Source organism: Rhinoraja longicauda, chromosome 14 (genome assembly GCF_053455715.1).
Source record: "Rhinoraja longicauda isolate Sanriku21f chromosome 14, sRhiLon1.1, whole genome shotgun sequence".
Taxonomy (NCBI): Eukaryota; Metazoa; Chordata; class Chondrichthyes; order Rajiformes; family Arhynchobatidae; genus Rhinoraja; species Rhinoraja longicauda.
This window is the reverse complement of record NC_135966.1, coordinates 35,564,554-35,587,635: the sequence shown is the minus strand read 5'-3', so window position 1 is coordinate 35,587,635 and position 23,082 is coordinate 35,564,554.

The window sequence follows — 23,082 nt, the reverse complement described above, 5'->3', positions numbered from 1 at the left end:
CAGATCACGTTGTACGTCCCCTTTTCCTAACTTGACACCATTCAGATAATAATCTGCCTTCCTATTCTTACCACCAAAGTGGATAACCTCACACTTATCCACATTAAACTGCATCTGCCATGCATCCGCCCACTCACACAACCTGTCCAAGTCACCCTGCAACCTCATAGCATCTTCCTCACAGTTCACACTGCCACCTAGCTTTGTATCATCGGCAAATTTGCTAATGGTACTTTTAATCCCTTCATCCAAGTCATTGATGTATATTGTAAATAGCTGCGGTCCCAATTTCTAAAGGTATGTCCTTTTATTCTGAGGCTGTGCCTTCTGGTCCTATACTCTCCCACTAGTGGAAACATCCTCTCCACATTCACTCTATCCAGGCCTTTCAATATGTGATAAGTTTCAATGAGGTCCCCCCTCATCCTTCTAAACTCCAGCGAGTACAGGCCCAGTACTGTCAAGCGCTCATCATATGTTAGCCCAATCGTCCCTGGGATCATTCTCATAAACCTCTTCTGGACCCTCTCCAATGCCAGCACATCCTTCGATTGGCCCATTATTGAACTGGAGGTGAGAAAATACCAGGACAAATCAGGGCTGTCAATAAATGACCTCAGGCAAGGTGGTTCCCTGGTAGGCCAATTGTTGGCGGGGTTCTGATGAAGAACCTTGAAGCCTTCTTCAGCCCGACCTAAAACGTCACCCATCATTTCTCTCCAGAGATGCTGCCTCACCCGTTGAGTTACTCCAGCGCTTTGTGTCTATCTTCGGTGTTAACCAGCATCTGCAGCTCTTTGTTTCTACGTTTCCAAGGTGGAAAGAGCAGAAAGGGTGCAGAAGATATTTACAACGATGTTGCCAGGATTCAAGGGCCTGACCTACTGGGAGAGATTAAGCAGTCTCTGACTTTATTCATTGGAGTGCAGGAGGATGAAGTGTGGTCTTATAGACTTGTACGAGATCATGAGAGGAATAGATTTTTATTTTTTTTTAATTATTTTTTTAGAGATACAGTGCAGAAATAGGCCCTTCGGCCCACCGGGTCCGTGCCACCCAGCGATCCCCGCACACTAACACTATCCTACACCCACTAGGGACAATTTTTTACATTTGCCCAGCCAATTAACCTACAGACCTGTACGTCTTTGGAGTGTGGGAGGAGACCGAAGATCTCGGAGAAAACCCACGCAGGTCACGGGGAGAACGTACAAACTCCGTACAGACGGCGCCCGTAGTCAGGATCGAACCTGAGTCTCCGGCGCTGCATTCGCTGTAAGGCAGCAACTCTATCGCTGCGCCACCGTCCCACCAATAAATAGGGTAAATGCACAGTCTTTTAACCAGATTTGGGGAATCAAGAACCAGAGGACATAGGTTTAAGGTGAGAGGGTAAAGATTTAATAGGAACCTGAGGGGCAAGTATTTTACACATAGGTGTATGTGGCTGGCTGCGGGAGGAGTTAGTTGAGGCAGGTACTATCAAAGTTTAAGAAACATTTAGACAGGTTCATGGATAGGATGGGTTTAGAGGGTTACTAGACCAAGTGGACCCGTTGGGGCCAAACCTCTCTGTCATTGGTGCAGCACCCTCTCCTCTCCGGCCTCCGCCCTCCCCCTCCCCCCTCCCTCCCCCTCCCCCCCTCCTCCCTCCCCCTCCCTCCCCCCTCCCTCCCCCCCTTTCCTTCTCCTTCCCCTCCCTCCCACTCCATCCCCCTCAACCCCCCTTATTCTCCTTCCAACCCCTCCCTCCTTTCCTCCCCCCTCACTCCCTAGGAGATAGATTTAAACTTTAAAATGTGAATAACTTAAAAAATATAACACTGATTTCAATGAAACTTCTTCCATTAGCGCCAAAGGGACGACAGTGAAAAAGGTGTCGTGCTATCATGTACCGTTTTGGCTGTAGTTCAGGAACAAACAAACAAACAAACAAGAGTTTTAGTATATAGATGGGCAAAGCGTGGCCAGGTGGGACTAGTGTAGATAGGACATGTTCGGTGTGGGCAGGTTTGGCCGAACGGCCTGTTTCCAGGCTGTATGACTCTATGACTCTATAACTCAGTGGGTCAAGCAGCATCTCCGGCAAACATGGATCAGTGACATTTCGGGTTGGGACCTTTCTTCAGACTACTTCGCTCCAGCATTTTATGTCTTTCTTTGGTCTGCTGTTTCTTGTTATTACATATTCACTCCTCCTTGTTACAACGGTTTCCAGCCTTTTATTTCAGAATATCCAGCATTTGCAGTATTTTTTGTTTGCTTTCTATTTTCAGCTGCAAGTGGAAATTAATTAAGATTTAAAAGCAGAAAGCGCTGGACATAATCAGCAGATCATGCGGGTCTGTGGAGGGGAAAACTGTACGACATTGCTGGCTGCTTTGAACAGATCAAGAATTAACCTTTTCACACAAAAATAAATGTATTAAAAGGCAGCAAAATGCAGAGAAGCAGCTGGTGATATAAGATAGTGAGCATGTACATGCTTTCAGAAAATTACCTTGTTAATGGAATGGGCGTCAAGTTTATTTTGAGCGATTTGCCGAAATTGAGCTCAAGGCAGTAATTTATCAGTCTTTGGGATGAATGACTTGCAGCGAATGTTTTAGGCGTTCAGTCCCAAGAATCAGGCAGGGTGTTGCTATAAGACATTCAGTCACAGCTGATTAGGTCTGAGCATATTATCATATATTACCATTTTTTATTGATTTTTGACATAATGACTTAACTTAGCCCACGTCCATGACGTTGTGTGAATGCTGGAAGGCATTAACAGATTCATTTTGCAAAGAAGCACTGCCTTAATCTAGCTTGTCAACATTGTGTTGCAACTCACTGCTAAATCCTCTGTATCACAAAATGCTGGAGTAACTCAGCAGGTCAGGCAGCATCTCAGGAGAGAAGGAATGGGTGACGTTTCGGGTCGAGACCCTTCTTCAGACTGTAAATATGCTAAATCCTCTGGTCGTTATAGACTCAGAGTTATACAGTCATACAGCCCGAAGTCTCCAGTCTGAAGAAGGGTCTCGACCCAAAACGTCACCCATTCCTTCTCTCCAGAGATGCTGCCTGTCCCGCTGAATTACTCCACCTTTTTGTGTCTATCTTTGGTTTAAACCTGCATCTGTAGTTCCTTCTTATGCTATCCATGTACCTGTCTAATAGTTTGGTAAATGTGGCGATAGTCCCTGCCCCAACTACCTCCTCCGGCAGCTCGTTCCATACACCTTTATCACCCTCTGTGTGATAAAGCTACACCTCAGATTCCTATAAAATCTTTCCACCTTCACCTTAAACCTATAGCCTCTGGTTCTTGATTCCCCTACTCTGGGCAAGAGACTCTGTGCGTCCTCCCGATCGCAATGTTTTTAGTTTAGGTTAGTTTAGCTCATAAACAGGCCCTTCGACCCAACAGGAACACTAGATACAGTAGAAGATGAAGTTGGAGAAGGTGCAAGCAGACACAACCTGTTAAAGTCCCTTTCAAAGAGTAATTAGCATTGTAATGTAAGAATTTCAACAAATAGTTCGCATACAGTTTGTTCCTGCAATTGGAGATGTGATAATGATCAGGTAATTAGTTAGAGAACCATTGAAAGAGAGATAGATTTCCACAAACTCTTCTTTGGGTCAATCCCACAGGACTTTGTTCATTGACCTAAGAGTCTAACCTGGGCTTTATTTAATGCTCGAAAGACAGTATGCCTATTAACGCAAACAGTTCCTCGTTACTGCAATGCAGCTTCAGCTTGGAGCTCAGTGCTCAGCTCTTCGGAGTGCAACAAAAAACCGTGACCCTCTTACACAGGTGTTAGAGTGTAGTTTCTGGACAGCTACGTGGGGCGGCAGAAGCTCCCGGAGGGTCGCAGCCACACCGAGACGCTGGCCTGGCTCACCCGCCGTGGAACCGGAAACGCACCTGCAGTCATCCAGGGCACGTCTCCTGCTCGACCCCAAAGACTGGGAACCGGGGAGGAGGGCGGAGGGAGTCGGCAACGGCGGGGCCGATGGACAAAGGGCCGTTTTCAAGATGGCGGTGGACGGAGTAGAGGAGTGGTGTCACCAGGACTATGGGCCATTGAGGTCAAGATAAGCCTGCACTCTTAAGAACTTTGAAACTTTGATGGTGCCAGAAACATGGCGACTCATTGTGTGTTGTCTCAGTGAAGTTTACTATTATAGCACTTTTGCAATCATTGCACTTTTGTACTTGTCTATGATTGTGCTTTTCTATTGTATGATTTTATTGGAATGTATGCAAAGAATTTTGAGGTACAGAGGAACCATTTGATATGATGATGATGATATTTTATTGTCATCATCATCATCATCATCATATCAAATGGTGTCTTATATTGAATATAACATCATATATCTAATCAAATTGGAATGTTATGTTACTGTTGTACAAGACATTGGTGAGGCCACATTTGGAATATTGCGCTCAGTTTTGGTCACCCTGCTACAGGAAAGATAGTTTAGTTTGGTTTATAGATACAGCAAGGAAACAGGTCCTTTGGCCCACCGAGTCCGCATTGACCAGTGATCCCCACACCCTAACACTATCCCACACACACCAGGACAATTTGCAATTTTATCGAAACCAATTAACCTACAAACCTGTATGTCTTTGGAGTGTGGAACGTAACCAGAGAAAACCCACACAGGCCACGGGGAAAACCTGCAAACTCCATATAGACATCATCCGTAGTCGTTATCGAACCCGGGTCTCTGACGCTGTAAGGCACCAACTCGACTGTTGAGCCACCGTTTAGTTTAGTTTAGTTTAGTTTATTATCATGTGTACTGAGGTACAGTGAAAAGCATTTGCTTCCCCGACGTGGCCTCCTCAGCATTTGTACAACCTACGTGGAATAGGCCACCATTTTGTGAAGCATCAACACTCCGTCCACAGTGGCCATCTTGACCTTATGGTTGCACCTCGTCTAACTCTCCTTTCCACTGCCACTCTGATCTATCCATACTCAGCCTTCCCTATTGCTACTGAAACGGCGGCACGGTGGCGCAATGGTAGATATGCTGCCGTACAGCGCCAGAGACCCAGGTTTAATCCTGACTGCGGGTGCTGGCTGTACAGAGTTTGTATGTTCTCCCTGTGACCACGTGGGTTTTCTCCGGGTGCTCAGGTTTCCTCCCACACTCCAAAGACGTACAGGTTTGCAGGTTAATTGGCTTTGGTAAAATTGTAAATTGGCCTTAGGGTGTAGGATAGTGCTAGTATATGGGGTTCGCTAGTCGGCGCGGACCCAGTGAGCATTAGCTTTACCAACGCGGTTGAGTTACCCCAGACTCGATGGGCTCAAGTGTCTGCTTCCACGCTGTTTCTCTAAAATATCAAAAAAACTAAAGAAAACTGCTTAGCCCCTGCCATGAACATTCTTACACAGTTTTAAAAAGTCACGTTTATATATAACAAATGTAAAGGTTGTAACGTCTATCTCAGTTGGTCTATCTCAGAACATGTTTTCCCTCCACTCAACCCTATCATGGCTCCTCCACCATTCCATCCAGCCGAGGCTGGTCTGTTACCTCAGTGCCACACTGCTGCACTAATCCTTTATCTTTTAAATCCCTTAATATCTACAATATCTAGGTTTGCAACACCACTTCAATATCAACAACAGCACATGTCAGCGCCTATTGATTGAAAGCATTCCAAGGATTTATAGCAACTTCACTGCACAGGAATCGACAGGGCGTCATCGAGAGAGATGTGGGACTGAGTGAGCAAAAACCTTCGTTCTAGAGGCACCATTCATGGAAGAGAAATGAAGGTCAACTCAACAATGTGTCCAGGGCAGGCTGAATCGGTAATAAGGAAGGCCAATACAATATTAGCATTTCATATTAGCATCATGAGAGGAATAGATCGGGTAGATGCACAGAGTCTGTTGCCCAGAGCGGGTGAATCGAGGACCAGAGGACGTGAAGGGGAAAAGATTTAATAGGAATCCGAGGGGTACCATTTTCACACAAAGGGTGGTGGGTGAATGGAACAGGCTGCCAGAGGAGGTAGTTGAGGCAGGGACTTTCCCAACATTTAAGAGACAGTTAGACAGGTACATGGAGAAGACAGGTTTGGAGGGATATGGACCAAATGCTGTATTACCCTATGACTCTATGACTCAATTTAATTCGAGATGACTAGAATATAAAAACAGGGGTGTAATGCTGAGGCTTTATATGCATTGGTCAGACTGCATTTGGCTTATCGTGAGCAGTTTTGGGCCCTATATCTGAGGAAGGATGTGCTGGCGTTGGAGAGGGTCCAGAGGAGGTTTACGAGACTGATCCCGGGGATTATTGGGTTAATCTAAGATGAGTGTTTGATGGCACTGGGCCTGTACACACTGGAGTATGTGGAGAGGATGTGGAGAGGATGTGGAGAGGATGTTTCCACATGTGGAAGAGTTTAGGACAGGAGGGCACAGCCTCTAAATAAAAGGACGTACCTTTAGAAAGGAGGTGAGGAGGAATTTCTTTAACCAGATGGTGGTGAATCTGTGGAATTCTTTGCCACAGATGGCGATGGAAGCCAAATCATTGTGTATATTTAAAGCGGAGATTGTCATGTTCTTGATCAATAAGGGCATCAAAAGTTATGGGGAGTAGGCAGGAGAATGGAGTTGAAAGGGAATAAATAGATCAGCCCTGATCGAATGGAGGGGCAGACTCGATGGGCAAAATGGCCTAAAAGTCCTGAGCCGACGTCATCTATCCTGGTTCTCCAGAAATGCTGCCTGTCCCGTTGAGTTACTCCAGCACCTTTTGTCTTTTTTGTTTGAAAACCTGCATCTGCAGTTCCTTGTATCCGCAAGACATAAAAGGCTGGAGGAACTTAGCAGATCAGGCAGCATCTGTGGTTGGAATGGTCTGGAGATGCTTTAGGTCGGGACCCTTCTTCAGGCTGATTCTGCCTGAAGAAGAGTTCCAACCCAAAACCCAGCCTGTCCATTCCCTGCACAGATGGTGCCAGACCCAATGAAATCCTCCAGCATTTCCTCTAGATTCCAGCATCTGCAGTTCCTGTATCCCCAGTAGTGCCACTGGTGGGCAGGGTGGTTAAGAAGACATATGGCACAGTTGGGAGGTCATGTTGCAGTGATATGAGGTTTGGTAGGCCACATTTATTGTGCTCAGTTTTGGTCACCATGTTATAGGAAAGATGTTGTCACGCTTGCAAGTTCAGTTTAGTTTAGAGATACAGCGAGGAAACATGCCCTTCGGCCCACCGAGTCCCCGCCGACCAGCAATCCCTGCACACTTACACTATCCCACACACACTAGGGACAATTTACAATTATTCCAAGCCAATGAACCTACAAACCTGTACATCTTTGTGGTGTGGGAGGTAACCGGAGAAAACCCACGTAGGTCACAGGGAGAACGTACAAACTCTGTACAGACAGCACCCGTAGTCAGGATCGAACCCGGGTCTCAGGCGCTCTAAGGCAGGATGTTGCCAGGACCCGAGGGACTGAGCTACAGGGAGAGATTGAGCATGCTAGGATATTTTTCCTTGGAGTACAGGAGGATGAGGGGTGATCTTGTAGAGGTGTATAGAATTATAATAGGCATAGATCAGGTAAACAGGTCTTTTGCCCAGAGTGGGGGAATCGAGAACCAGAGGACATCATTTTAAGGTGAGGATGGGGAAAGATTTTAATGGGAACCTGAGGTGTAATTTTTTTACACAAAGGGTGGTGGGTATATGGAACGAGCTGCTAGAGGCGATAGTTGAGGCAAGTACTATTGCAACGTTTAAGAAACGTTTAGACAGGTACATGGATAGGATTGGTTTTGAGGGATATGGGCCAAACACAGGCAGGTGGGACTAGTGTGGATGGGGCATGATGGTCGGCATGGGGAAGTTGGGCCGAAGGGCCTGTTTCCATGCTCTGTGACTCTATGACTCTAGAACCAGGCTCTTTCTCATCAACCTTTTTTCTCCCTCGATAACTCTTGTCGATTTTGGACCAGTAGAAGTGCTATAAATCCTTGGAATACCCGTCTATGTTAAAAGTACCAAATCAATAGATGTTGACATCTGCTCTTGTTGAGTGATTAATTCACTAGCTTGACAGAAATGCATTTGCCAAATTTCACACCAAAACCACTGAGGTAGTAAGTATGAAAACAAATTGGGTTGTTTTCTCTAGAACTTCGGAATATCAAGGGAGCCCTGTTAGAAGTATATGAATTATGAGAAGCATAGATACGATAGACAGTCAGAACCTTTTTCTCAGGGTGGAAATGCCAAAGACTCAAGAACATGACTTTCAGGTGAGAGGGGCAAAATTTAAAGTAGATGTGCATGGCACTTTTTGTTACATAGGCCTGTTTCCATACTGTCTCACTAAACTAATCTACTATAACAGTGGCGCAGCAGTAGAGTTGCTGCCTTACAGCGCCAAAGATCCAGGTTCAATCATGACTTTGGTTGCTGTTGTTAATTGTAGATTGATTGTTTAGTTATCGTTTAAAGATACAGCGCAGAAACAGGCCCTTTGGTGCGCCAAGTCCGTGCCAAGCAGCAATCACCCCATATATTAACACTGTCCTACACACTAGGAGGAATTTACTATTTATACTAAAGCCAATTAACCTACAAACCTGTACGTCTTTGGAGTGTGGGAGGAAACCAGAGCACCCGGGTTAAACCCACGCAGTCATGGGAGAACGTACAAACACCTTACAGACAGCACCTGTGGTTAGGATCAAACCTGAGTCTCCGGTGCTGTAAGGCAGTAACTCTACTGCTGCGCCACCATGCCCCCTAATTGCAATCCAAGACTGGATAGACTAGGCTTCTACTCGCTGGAATTTAGAAGACTGAGGGAGGATCTTATAGAAACATATAAAATTCTTAAGGGGTTGGAGAGGCTAGATGCGGGAAGATTGTTCCCGATGTTGGGGAAGTCCAGAACCACGGGTAACAGCTTAAGGATAAGGGGGAAGTCTTTTAGGACCGAGATGAGAAAACATTTCTTCACACAGAGAGTGGTGAGTCTGTCGAACTCTCTGCCACAGAAGGTAGTTGAGGCCAGTTCATTGGCTATATTTAAGAGGGAGTTAGATGTGGCCCTTGTGGCTAAAGGGATCAGTGGGTATGGAGAGAAGGCAGGTACAGGTTACTGAGCTGGATGATCAGCCGTGATCATATTGAATGGCGGTGCAGGCTCGAAGGGCCGAATGGCCTACTCCTGCACCTATTTTCTATATTTCTATGTTTCTATGTAATTGGCTTTGATAAGATTGTAAATTGTCTCTAGTGTGTGTAGGATAGTGCAATTGCAGGAGCCCTGTTTCTACGCCGTATCTCTGAAGTCTAAAAGTCTAAAGCCTGGAGAGCTCGAGAATAGCAGGAGACTGATGGGCCTAATGGTTGCGTTCAATGCAGCGGGTTTTACAAGTCAGGATGAGAAAATGCACAGCAACAATAGGGCAGCCATGGTGGCACCACGGTAGAGTTTCTGCCTTACAGCACTTGCAGCACCGGAGACCCAGGTTCGATCCCGACTACGGAGTCTTGTATGGAGTTTGTACGTTCGTGACCGTGAGGGTTTCCTCCTACACTCCAAAGACGTACAGGTATGTAGGTTAATTAGCTTAGTGTATGGGTAAATTATCCCTAGTGTGTGTAGGATAGTATTAATGTGCGGGGATCGCAGGTCGGTGCGGACTCGGTGGCCCGAAGGGCCTATTTCCACGCTGTATCTCTAAACTAAACAATGGCAGGAATTAAACTGCAGGTGGAAGAAAAATGGTACAATTCTAAATGGGAGGTGTGGAAATCTTTGGAGTCAAGCTGTGAAAGTAATTTACAATACATATGGGATATCTGGCATCATGCAGAGAGGCACAGAGTTATGGTTAACGTTGATAAATCACTGCTTGTACTACATCTGGTGTGTTCATTCCAATTTCAGGCACCACAAATTGCAGTAAGATGACAAAACGTGCTGGTATGGTGGCGGCTAGGGTGAAGATACTCTACTTAAAGCAGATGTGTGGGAAGAGTTGTTTTACACCATGGGTGGTGAGTGCCGTGGAATGAGCTGCCTGGAGTAGTGGTTGAGGCATTTATGTGATCTTTAGATAGGCATATGATTCTACAGGGAAAAGGAGGGATATGGATTATGTGCAGGCAGATGGGAGCTGTTCCTGGCATCATGTTCGGCATAATGGTGCAGCCAACATGGGTACACTGGTTTCCTCCCACCCTCCAAGGATGTGCAGATTTGTAGGTTTATTGGCTTCTGTAAAATTGTCCCTGGTGTGTAGGATAGAACTAGTGTGTGCGGATGATCGTTGGTTGGCATGGACTCGTGGACCGTGGGGCCTGTTTCCATGCTGGGTCTCTATTACTAAACTCATCTCGTCACACCACCAGAGAGCCGCTCTTCAGGGTGCAGTGGTGGAGTAGCTGCCTTACAATGCCAGAGACACGGGTTCGTCAGAAACCTTTTCCCATGGTGCAAATATCAAAGACCAGAGGGCATAGATTTATGGTGAAATGTACAAAGTTTAAAGATATGTGGGGCACGTTTTTTTTCTTCGCCTTGGTCTGTTTCCATTCTGTTTCCCTAAACGAATCTACTATAACAGTGGCACAGTGGTAGAGTTGCTGCCTTACAGTGCCAGAGACCTGGGTTCGATCCTGTGACTGTCTGGGTTTTCCCTTGGAGATCCACTTTCCTCCAACACTCCAAAGACGAACACGTTTGTAGGTTAATTGGCTTCTGTAAATTATCCCTAAGTGTACAGGACGGAACTAGGTCCACTTGGTGATTGTGGTTGGCATGGACTCGATGGGCCGAAGGGCCTGTTGCCATACTGTATCCCTAAAACTAAACCAAAACTAAAGAGGGTTAGTATGGAACCCGTAGAAATAAAGAACTGCAGATGCTGGTCTTTACAGAAGATAGACAGAATACGCTGGAGTAAAACAACGGGTCAGGCAGCATCTCTGGAGAAATGGTTTCAGGTCAGAACCCTTCTTCAGTCAGTAAGTGCCTTATTTATTGTTTAAAACCAATGTAGTCATTGGAATACAAACTAAAAATCCTTGTGTAATGTTTCACACACAATCAACATCTGGTCTGGTTTTCTAGCCTCCCTTTTAGTAGTCAAATTGAAAGCAGCAACTTATATAAATTATTTATATGCTGCACAGCAAAGCTTCTTATCTGGATGAAAGTGGAGTCTCTCAAATTAGTTAGTGTGCGGAGAATGGCTTTGCTTCAGCCTTATGATTTATCACAGCAAGCTGTGCTGAAGAATGTGACGCTGTCTTAACATGATATGTAGCTGAGAGAATCTACACTCACCACCAGATTGAGAAATGTTGAATTCCCACCACTTAGAGACTGCTGCAACATGGCCCAGCAATTGGTGTGTGAGCACTCGATTCTGTTAACTGTTCATCTCTCCTCCTTTTCTGTCCTTTCCTCCTTCCATCCCTCCCTCCCTCCCACCCACCCCACCCCTTCCCACCTTCCCTCCTTTAGGGCGGCAGAGTGGCGCAGCTGGTAGAGCTCCTGCCTCACGGCGCTGGAGACCCGGGTTCAATCCTGCCCATGGGTGCTGTCTGTGCGGAGTTTGTACGTTCTCCCGTGGGTTTTCTCCAGGTGCTGCGGTTTCCTCCCACACTCAAAAGACGTGCAGGTTTGTTGGTTAATTGGCTTCGGTAAAATTGTAAATTGTCCCTAGTGTGTAGAATAGTGCTAGTGTACGGGGTGATCACTGGTCAGCTCTTTCTGTACCGTATCTTTAAAGTTTAAAGTCCCATTTACCCACATAGTGAATGGCACACAGGGCCAGCTGGTAGTGTTGCTGCCTCACAGTGTCAAAGACCATTCCTGACCATAAGATCTAGCAGCAGAATTAGGCCATTCGGCTCAACGAGCTTACTCCACAATTCAATAGTGGCTGATCTATTTTTCTCTCTCAACCCAATCTTCCGCTTTCTCACCGTAACCTTTGATGCCCTTACTAATCAAAAACCTATCAATCTCCGCTTTGTGGCAATATTGTCCAGTTTCACCATCCTCTGTCTATAGAAATTCCTCCTCATCTCCATTGTAAAGGTACGCCATTTAATTCTGAGACTGTGACCTCGGGTGCTGTATAGATGCTGTATGTGTGGAGTTTGCACGTTCTTCCTGCAAATTATTATCTGTAAATTGCCTGCTAAGTGTGCAGGGTGTGGATGAGAAAGTGGGATAACATGGACCATAATATGGTTAGTTTTTAATCTGTAATTTGGGAGGGCGAAGGTTAAATTAGAAGTGTCAGTGTTGCAGTTGAACAAAGGGGACTATGGAGGCATGAGAGAGGAGCTGGCCAAGATCGACTGGAAAAGGATCCTAGCAGGAATGACGGTGGAACAGCAAAGGCAGGAATTTCTGGGCATAATCCAGAAGATGCAGGATCATTTCATTCCAAAGAGGGAAGAAAGATTCTAAGGGGAGTAAGAGGCAACCGTGACTGACAAGGGAACTTAGGGATGGAATAAAACTAAAAGAAAAGATGTATAACATTGCAAAGAGTAGCGGGAAGCCAGAGCTTTGGAAAACATTCAACAGAAGGTAACAAAAAGGGCAATAAGGGCTGTAAAGATGCACGAGGGTAAGCTGGCCAAGAATATAAAGAAGTATAGTAAAAGGTATGTTAAGAGAAAAAGATTAGTAAAGACAAATGTGGGTCCTTTGAAGGCAGAAACGGGTGAAATTATGATGGGTAACAAGGAAATGGCAGAAGAGTTGAACAGGCACTTCGGATCTGTCTTCACTAAGGAAGACACAAACAATCTCCCAGATACTAGAGAACAGATCTAGCTAGACAGAGGAACTGAAAGAAATTTGCATTGGCGAGAAATAGTATTGGGTAGACTGATGGGGCTGAAGGCTGGTAAATCCCCAGGGCCTGGTGGTCTGCATCTCATGGTACTCAAGGAGGTGGTTCTAGAAATCGTGGATGCCTTGGTGATCATTTTTTCAATATTCAATAGATTCAGGATCAGTTCCTGTGGATTGGAGGGTAGCTAATGTTATCCAACTTTTCAAGAAAGGAGCGAGAGAGAAAATGGGGAATTATAGACCAGTTAGCCTTACATCGGTGGTGGGGATGATGCTGGAGTCAATTATTAAAGAGGTAATAACAGCGCATTTGGATAGCAGTAAAAGGATTGGTCCAAGTCAGCATGGATTTATGAAGGGGAAATCCTGCTTGACTAATTTACTGGAATTTTTTGAGGAGGTGACAAATAAAATGGATGAAGGTGAGCCAGTGGATGTAGTGTATCTAGACTTTCAGAAAGCCTTTGATAAGGTCCCACACCAGAGACTGGTGAGCAAAATTAGAGCACATGGTATTGGGGTATTGACATGGATAGAGAATTGGTTGGCAGACATGAAACAAAGAGTAGGTATAAACGGGTCCTTTTCAGAATGGCAGGCAGTGGAGAGTGGGGTGCTGCAAAGCTCGGTGCTGGGGCCGCAACTATTTACAATACATATTAATGAATTGGATGATGGAATTAGAAGTAACATTAGCAAGTTTGCAGATGACACAAAGCTGGATGGCAGTGTGAACTGCAAAGAGGATGTTAGGAGGTTGCAGGGTGACTTGGACAGGTTGAGTGAGTGGGCAGATGCATGGCAGATGCAGTATAATATAGATAAATGTGAGGTTATCCACTTTGGTGGCAAAAACAAGGAGGCAGATTATTATCTCAATGGTGTCAGATTAGGTAAAGGGGAAGTGCAATGAGACCTGGGTGTCCTTGTACACCAGTCACTGCAAGTAAGTATGCAGGTACAGCAGGCATTGAAGAAAGCTAATGGCATGTTGGCCTTCATAACGAGAGGATTTGAGTATAGGAGCAAAGAGTTCCTTCTGCAGTTGTACAGGGCCCTGGTGAGACAACATCTGGAGTATTGTGTGTAGTTTTGGTCTCCTAATTTGAGGAAGGACGTCCTTGCTATTGAGGCAGTGCAGCATAGGTTCACCATGTTAATCCGTGGGATGGAGGGACTGTCATATGAGGAAAGATTGGAAAGACTGGTCTTGTATTCACTGGAGTTTAGAAGGATGAGAGGGAATCTTATGGAGATGTATAAAATTGTAAAAGGACTGGACAAGCTAGATGCAGGCAAAATGTTCCCAATGTTGGGGGAGTCCAGAGTGTTGTGAATTTGTGGAATTCACTGCCACAGAAGGCAGTGGAGGCCAATTCACTGGATGAATTTAAAAGAGAGTTAGAAAGATCTCTAGGGTCTAGTGGAATCAAGGGATATGGGGAGAAGGCAGGCACAGGTTACTGATTGTGGATATTCAGCTATGATCACAATGAATGGTGGTGCTGGAGCGAAGGGCCAAATGGCCTCCCCCTGCACCTATTTTCTATGTTTCTAGTGTGAGTGGGTGATCGATGGTCTGCGAGGACTTGGTGGGCCGAGGGACCTATTTACATGCTGTATCTTCAGGCTAAACTAAACGACAACACAGAATGCACAATTGATCTTTTACATCCACATGCAGGTAGAGCACTAATCACAAATTAGTTCTGAGGTGTTTCTAGCACCTGAAAACTCGGGTTTGATCTTGATTACGGGTGCCGCCTGTACAGAGTTTGTATGTTCTCCCTGTGACCTCGTAGGTTTTCTCCGGGTGCTCAGACTTTCCTCCCACATTCCAAAGACGTGCAGATTTGTACGTCAATTAGCTACTGTAAATTGTGCCTCGTGTAAAGGATAGAACTAGTGTGCAGGTGATTGTCGGTCGGAGCGGACTCAGCGGGCCAAAGGGCCTGTTTCTATGCCATATCTCTAAACTAAACCAACTATTTAACACCTCCTCCCTGTGAAAAAAGACTCTGGCTACCTACCCAATCTTCTAGATTAAAATATGTGCTTTTAGGTCAAGGTAGTCATATAATTCTCTCTCTCTTTTTAATCTCCGTTCTTTTCCAAGGAGCTGATGATTATATTGGAGTGATTCAGATTCTTGAAAAACTTCCCCCTAGAGATGTTTCCCTCAGGCAAGCCTAAGAAGTCCACAAACAGCTCGGAGGAATGTTTAGTCAAACTTTATTTCTGGCCGCAATCGATGTATGTTCCCAGCAAGGTCAGGGGATGGCAATGAGGAAAAGGAGGCTCATTATTTTAGCAGTTTTATTGACCTTATGTTGGTAATCTTGCTTAAAAGCAGCCCCCCTTAATGCAAGAAAACATTCATGGCTGCACGTTTTGGATTAGATATTGGTGGAGTTTTTCTTTTATTTATTATTCTTCTCCTGGATGGGGATCTCAGAAATCACCACTTACCCCTAATTTCCTTTGAGCAGTTGGTGGTCGGCTTTCTTCTTGAGCTGCTGTAGTCTTTCTGCTGGAGACACTGCCTTAGTTCTGACTGGCGGGAGGTTCCAAGATTTGGATCCCGTGATGATGGAGGAACAGTGAGTTATTTCCAAAGGTGAGATGCCAGGATACATGGCGATAGCAGCGTACACATTCATTTACCCGTAATATTTTGACAGGGTTTCTAAGTTTTGGAGTTGCTGGCAAAAAGTAGAATTAAAACAGTTCAAAAGTTCATAAGTCATCGGAGCAAAATTAGGCCATTTGGTTATCGGGTTTACTCCGCCATTCAATCATGGCTGATCTATCTCTCCCATTCTCCTGCCTTCTCCCCGTAACCTTTGACACCCCTACCAACCAAGAATATGTCAATCTCCGCTTTAAAATTACTCGATGAATTGGCCTCCACCGCTGTCTGTGGCAATGAATTCCACTGATCCACCATCCTCTGACTAAAGAAATTCTTCCTCATCTCCTTTCTAAAGGTGAGTCCTTTTATTCTGAGGCTGTGGCCTCCAGCTCTAGACTCTCCCACAAGTGAAAACATCTCCATATCCACACTATCTAGAGCTTTCAATATTTAGTAGGTTTCAGTCATGTCCCCTCTCATCTTTCTAAACTCCAGTGAGTACAGGCCCAGTGCCGACAAATGCTCGTCATATATTACATAGAAACATAGAAACATAGAAACATAGAAAATAGGTGCAGGAGTAGGCCATTCGGCCCTTCGAGCCTGCACCGCCATTCAATATGATCATGGCTGATCATCCAGCTCAGTATCCCATACCTGCCTTCTCTCCATACCCCCCTGATCCCTTTAGCCACAAGGGCCACATCTAACTCCCTCTTAAATATAGCCAATGAACTGGCCTCAACTACCTTCTGTGGCAGAGAATTCCACTGACTCACCACTCTCTGTGTGAAGAAATGTTTTCTCATCTCGGTCCTAAAAGACTTCCCCCTTACCCTTAAGCTGTGACCCCTGGTTCTGGACTCCCCCAACATCGGGAACAATCTTCCCGCATCTAGCCTCTCCAACCCCTTAAGAATTTTATATGTTTCCATAAGATCCCCCCTCAGTCTTCTAAATTCCAGCGAGTACAAGCCTAGTCTATCCAGTCTATATTAACCCAATCATCCCCGGTTCTCCTCGACACCCCCCCCCCCCCCCCCCCCCCCCCCCCATTTCTCTGTGTGCTCCGGTTTTCTCCCACACTTCAAAGATGTGCAGGTTTGTAGGTTAATTGGATTTGGTAAAATTGTAAACTGTCCCTAGTGTGTAGGAAAGAGTTAGTGTACGGGGTAATCGCTGGTCGGTGTGGACTCAGTGGGAGAAGGGCCTGTTTCCACGCTGTATCTCCGATCCTGACTACGGGTGCTGCACTGTAAGGAGTTTGTACGTTCTCCCCGTGACCTGCGTGGGTTTTCTCCGAGATCTTCGGTTTCCTCCCACACTCCAAAGACGTACAGGTATGTAGGTTAATTGGCTGGGTAAATGTAAAAATTGTCCCTAGTGTGTGTAGGATAGTGTTAATGTACGGGGATCGCTGGGCGGCGCGGACTTGGAGGGCTGAAAAGGCCTGTTTCCGGCTGTATGTATATGATATGATATAAATGTCGGCACAGGCTTGAGAGAACTACTCCAGCTCCTATTTTTGTATTAAGCTCATCTACCCCATCTGAAGAAGGGTCCCAACCCAAGACGTCACCTTTCCATGTTTCCCACAGATGCTGAGTGACCTGCTGAGTTACTCTGGCACATGGTGTGCTATTTTTTTGTAAACCTAGTATCTGCAGCTCCTTGGGTCCACGGAGTATACTCAGTCAACAAAGTACTTCTGAGGCACTATCACTGTTGAAATCTGGAAATTGGAGTATCTCTTTGATAAACAGGTCCACCTTTCCATTTCCATTCCCCTTCTCCGAACCTCTACTTACCACACATCTATCTGAATGATTGCAAAAAGCTAACATTTCGAAGGTTGACAGAAAAAAAGCTATTGAAAGCTATCATTATGTAATTGTTTCTGGGTAGGAACACTTTCATTTTTACTCTATTTTGCGATTCATTGACTTTAATGGGGCGTGTGATACAAAATCAACGGTTGCCATTGACACTGAATGAGGAAATGTAACCTGTTTTACTTAAAATCACTTTTGAAGTGTTAGTCACGTGGCATTGACATTTGCTAAACCGTCCATTATTCCACAGTGACACTAATACTTCAAGGGTTAGGAGTGGCTCGTGGTACAGCCATAGAGACGTACAGCACAGAAAAAGCCTACAAAATGCTGGAGTAACTCAGCGGGTCAGGCAGCTTCTCTGGAGAACATGGATAGGTGAAGTTTTGGGTCCAGACCTTTCTTCTGATTGCTGTCTTGATGGGGCGAATAGCTTAATTCTGCTCCTATGTCATATATGAACTTATGGTTATTTTTTTCATATTTTCCTATCATCCCCTCTTTCCCTACCAACCCCTCTTTTCCTTCTACCCCTATTCCTCCCTATAGTTTTACATTACACTTCTCTTCTTCTTATCCTTTTCTGACACCATTTGTCTCCTTTTCACCTTCAGCCTTTGTCACTTACTCCACCTATCTGCCAATCTTACACCCTCCCCCATCACCTGTATCCACCTATCACTTGCCAGATTTTGTCCCACCCTCACTTCTCTCTTTCCAGTTTTTTTTCCCCCACTACTCCTTCAGTCTGAATAAGAATCCTGATCCAAAATGTCAATTTCCTCCACAAATTCTGACTGGCCAAATTCCTCCAGCAATTTTGTCTGTTGCCCAGAATTCCAGCATCTGCAATGTCTTTATTTTAGTTTTTTTAGTTTACAGAGATATAGTGTGGAAACAGGACATTTGGCTCACCATGCTGACCATCGATCACCTTAGTTCGATGTTATCCCACCTTCACATCCTGAACACTCGGGGATTTTAGGCAATTTATAGAAGCCAAGTAACTGACAAACCTGCACGTCTTTGGGGACGTGGGAGGTAACCGTAGTAACCTGAAGAAAACACACGGGTCACGGGGAAAACGTCCAAACTCCGCACAGACAGCACTCATAGTCAGGATCGAAGCTGGGTCTCTGCCGCTGTGAGGTAGCAGCTCTAACACTATGCAACTAAGTCAAATATGTCACCAAATTTCTACCTCATCACATACATTTGGGTTCCCTCAAAATTTAATGCCCTGTCCAATTTAATCATAAAACAATTGAAATAAAGATTGAAATTAAAAACCCGCAGTGTATTTTAGCAACAACAGATGCCTTGAACTCTGATGAACAAAGGATAACGCAGAATAAAGGAAAACAGTGCCAAATACCAATTGGGAGATCATGGTCTGTTCTGGCTTTGACAGGCCTCCCGAGGTCCATTATAAAGGTCATCTTCGTATTTATTTTGCAGAATTATATGTTGAAGTGGTGATGTTGGCTTTTAATTGGCAAGTATCTCACTGTGATGGAAATGTCAAGCTCAGTGGAAAGCTAAATTAGGCAAACACTGTTTTTGGGAGGTACAGTTGTACAGATACACTTAATTAGCGATGAAGGAAAACACTTTGAACCAGAACCAATCAGTGCACAAAAGAGTTAGAGGGAAGAGTTTATGGAGATTTAGTTCCGCAATAGGGCTTTTTGCACTTTGGTCTTCATCAGTCAGAGTATTGTGTGAAGAAGTTGGGAGGTCACATTGCAGAGATTGGTGAGGCCACATTTAGAGTATTATGTTGTTCTGGACACTATGTTACAGGAAAGATGTTGTCAAGTTGGAAACGGTACAGAGAAGATTTCCGACGATGTTGCCAGGGCTTGACGGTCTGAGCTATAAGGAGAGGTTGAGCAGTCTATGACACTATTCTTGGAGCACAGGAGGATGAGAGGTGATCTTATTGAGGTGTATAAAATCATGAGAGGGCTAGACACACAGTCTCTTGCTCAAATAAGGGGGATTGAGAACCAGAGGACATAGCTTTAAGGTAGGGGGGGAAAGATTTAATAGGAACCTGAGGGGTGAATCTTTCACACAAAGGGTGGTGAGTGTATGGAATAAGCTACCGGAGGAGATAGCTGAGGCAGGTACTATCGCAATGTTTAAGAAAATTTAGACAGGTGCACGGATAGGACTGGTTTAGAGGGATATGGGCCAAACGCAGGTAGGTGGGACTAGTGCAGATGGTGTGGGCAAGTTGGTCTGAAGGACCTGTCTCCACGCTGTAAGACTTTATGACTCTATGAATAAATATCACTAGAAATCTGTCTGTCTCACAGTGCCAGAGACCCAGGTCCAATCCTGACTACAGGTGCTATCTATATGGAGCTTGTTTCTTCTCCTGTAACTATGTGGGTGTGGGTTTTCTCCAGGTGCTCTGGTTTCCTCCCATATATCAAAAACAAGTAGGTTAATTGGTCTTTGTAAAATGCGTAGGGATGTATGCGAAAGTGGGAAAACACAGAACTAGTGTGAACAGGTAATTGATGGTCGGCGCTGACATTGGGTTGAAGGGCCTGTTTCTGTGCTCTATCTTTAGACTGTAGGGATACAGCACAGAAACAGGCCCTTCGGCCCACCGAGTCTATGCCGACCAGCGATCACCCTGTACATTAGCAGTATCCTATACATTAGGGACAATTTACAACTTTACCGAAGCCAATTAACGTACAAACCTGCTCGTCTTTGGAGAGTGGTAGGAAACTGGAGAATCCAGAGAAAACCCAAGCAGTCACAGGGAGAACATACAAACTCTGTACAGACAGGACCCGTGGTCAGGATTGAACCCGGGTCTCTGGTGCTGAAAGGCACAAACTCTACTGCTGCCACTCTACCTGCAAACTAAACTAAACTAAACTTAATCAATCATTAAGACCCTTCGGCCCATCATGTCCATGCCGATTATCGATGCTTGTTCACAGTAGTTCTATGATTTCCCACTTTCTCATCCTGTCGAGCCCTAGGCTGCTGCAGGGCCTCGAGCCATCACCTCCATCCGGATTGTACAGCGAACCGTCGAGTTTGTACACTCTCCGTGTGACTACATGGGTCTTCTCCAGGTGCCCTGGTTTAGTCAGCGGATAGGTAATCTGTGGAACTCATTGCCGGCCCTTTGTTCTTGTGTCTGCATGCTTCTCTTTCTCCACCCTCCTCTCCGGTTCTCGGGTCCTCGAGGGACGAGCAGGGGCCGGGTTCAGTGGCTCCCTCTACAGGGCAGGTTTCCCGCTCACGCCACGGGCGGGCGACCAGGACCGTGTGCCGAGGGATAGCCGTAGCCCGGCGGTCACCACCAGACGTTCTGACAGATCGCACGCACGGCCAGTGAAGCTGGCGGGACCAGCTACAATTATCGCGTTTAAGCCTGATTTAGGCAGGCACTTGGAAGGACACTGTCTTAATGCAGGCAAGTGGGATGAATGTAGACGAGCAGAAAGGTCAGAACGGATGTGCTGGGCTGAAGGGCCTGTTTCTGTGCTGTCAGACTCTACGACTCTGGAAACAGAGGTGCAGATCCACCATTGATTTTTCGGCAACTGGTGGACCAGCACCTCCTTGAATACGGACAAGATTATGAGAGCGCACTTGAAATTCTTCCCGGAAGTCCCCCCGAAAATGTGGTGCCGGGAGCGGCAGCCGATCCGAACCTCATTGGGACTTGTCCCCTGCAGCCGGCGTTCCGAAACTCCGGCCCAGCCAGAGCCGGCAGATCTGTTCCCATATCCGACTTCCAAGGCCGACTTTGGGGAAAGGCTCTGGAAGCAAGGGTGCCGCATAATCGGTGGTGGACCTGCATTTCTTTAGAATTGGTTCACAGACTTGTTTTAAAAAAAATTTTTTTTTACAGATACAGTCCGGAAACAGGCCATTCCTCCCACCGAGTCCATGCTGAACAGCGATCCCTGCACACAAACTCTATCCTGCACACAGGATAACTTAAGGATAGTGGAGTCAGGGGGTATGGGGAGAAGGCAGGAACGGGGTACTGATTTAGAATGATCAGCCATGATCACATTGAATGGCGGTGCTGGCTCGAAGGGCCGAATGGCCTCCCCCTGCACCTATTGTCTATTGTCACACTAGGAACAATATACAATTTTACTGAAGCCAATTACCTAAAAAACCTGTACGTCTTTGGAGTGTGGGAGCACACGGAGAAAGCCCACGCGGGAAATGGGGAGAACGTACAAACTCCGTACAGACAGAACCCGTAGTCAAGGTTGAACCCGGGTCTCTGGCACTGTGAGGCAGCAAGTCTACCGCTGCGCCACTGTGCCACAAACATGGGCTCGTTTATACATCAATGTCTCCTCTTCTTTGCCATACAAAAAACAAATTCTGCATTAATATTTCCAAATACAATATAATTCAGGTGGTTCCAGTTTATTAAAACTGAATTTAATAATGGTGTGGCAGTGTAAATAATAATTTACTCTGTAATTCACCTTGCAATAATGCGCATTGTGAATCAGATCCTTTGTCTTGGTATCGCATAGTTCCCTTTGTTGTCGACATCATCTCTGTAAATAACAATTTTCTGTACATTGGTTGGATGTGTGTGTACAGCAATATTGTATCTGGTGTGAGGTGACATGTTTGTAAGATTGTATTCATTTTACATTCAGTTCCCTTGGTCTGCTCCTCAGAGCTGGATTAAACATGACCATGATGGTTTTTACTTTAGTTTAGAGATAGGGATAGAGTGCAGAAGCAGACCCTTGGGCCCACCGGGTCCACACCGACCAGCGATCCTCACACACTATCCTACACACTAGGAACAATTTACAATTTAACCAAGCCAATCAGCCTACAAGCCTGTACGTCTTTGGAGTGTGGGAGGAAACCTGAGCGCCTGGAGAAAACCCACGCAGATCACGGGGTGAATGAACAAACTCCACACGGACAGCACCCATAGACAGGATTGAACCCAGGTCTCTGGCACTGTGAGGCAGCAACTCGACCACTCTGCCACCATGCTGCCCATGAACATACTCATGGTGTTTCACCTTGCACCAAGAATGGGGTAGAGTTGTTGCCTTACAGCACCAGAGACCTGGATTCGATCCTGATTATGGTTGCTGTCTGTATGGAGATTGTACGTTCTCCCTGTGACCGCATGGGTTTCCTCCTACACTCCAAAGGGGTACAGGTTTGAAGGCTAATTAGCTTCTGCAAAATCATGAATTGTCCCTAGTGTGCGGGATAGTGTTAGTGTACGGGGTGATCGCTGGTCGGCGCGGACTCGGTGGGCCATAGGGCCTGTTTCCACGTTGTATTTCTAAAGTCTAAATAAACCGCATAATGTCTTCATCAATGCAAGGGGAGTTAACAGGTCTCATGCAAGGATTTGTTATACGGTGGCGCAGCGGTAGAGTTGCTGCTTTACAACGAATGCAGCGCCGGAGACTCAGGTTCGATCCTGACTACGGGTGCTGCACTGTAAGGAGTTTGTACGTTCTCCCCGTGACCTGCGTGGGTTTTCTCCGAGATCTTCGGTTTCCTCCCACACTCCAAAGACGTACAGGTATGTAGGTTAATTGGCTGGGTAAATGTAAAAATTGTCCCTAGTGGGTGTAGGATAGTGTTAATGTACGGGGATCACTGGGCGGCACGGACTTGGAGGGCCGAAAAGGCCTGTTTCCGGCTGTATATATATGATATGATATGATTGCATTACGAGCTATCAGCTCCACTGACT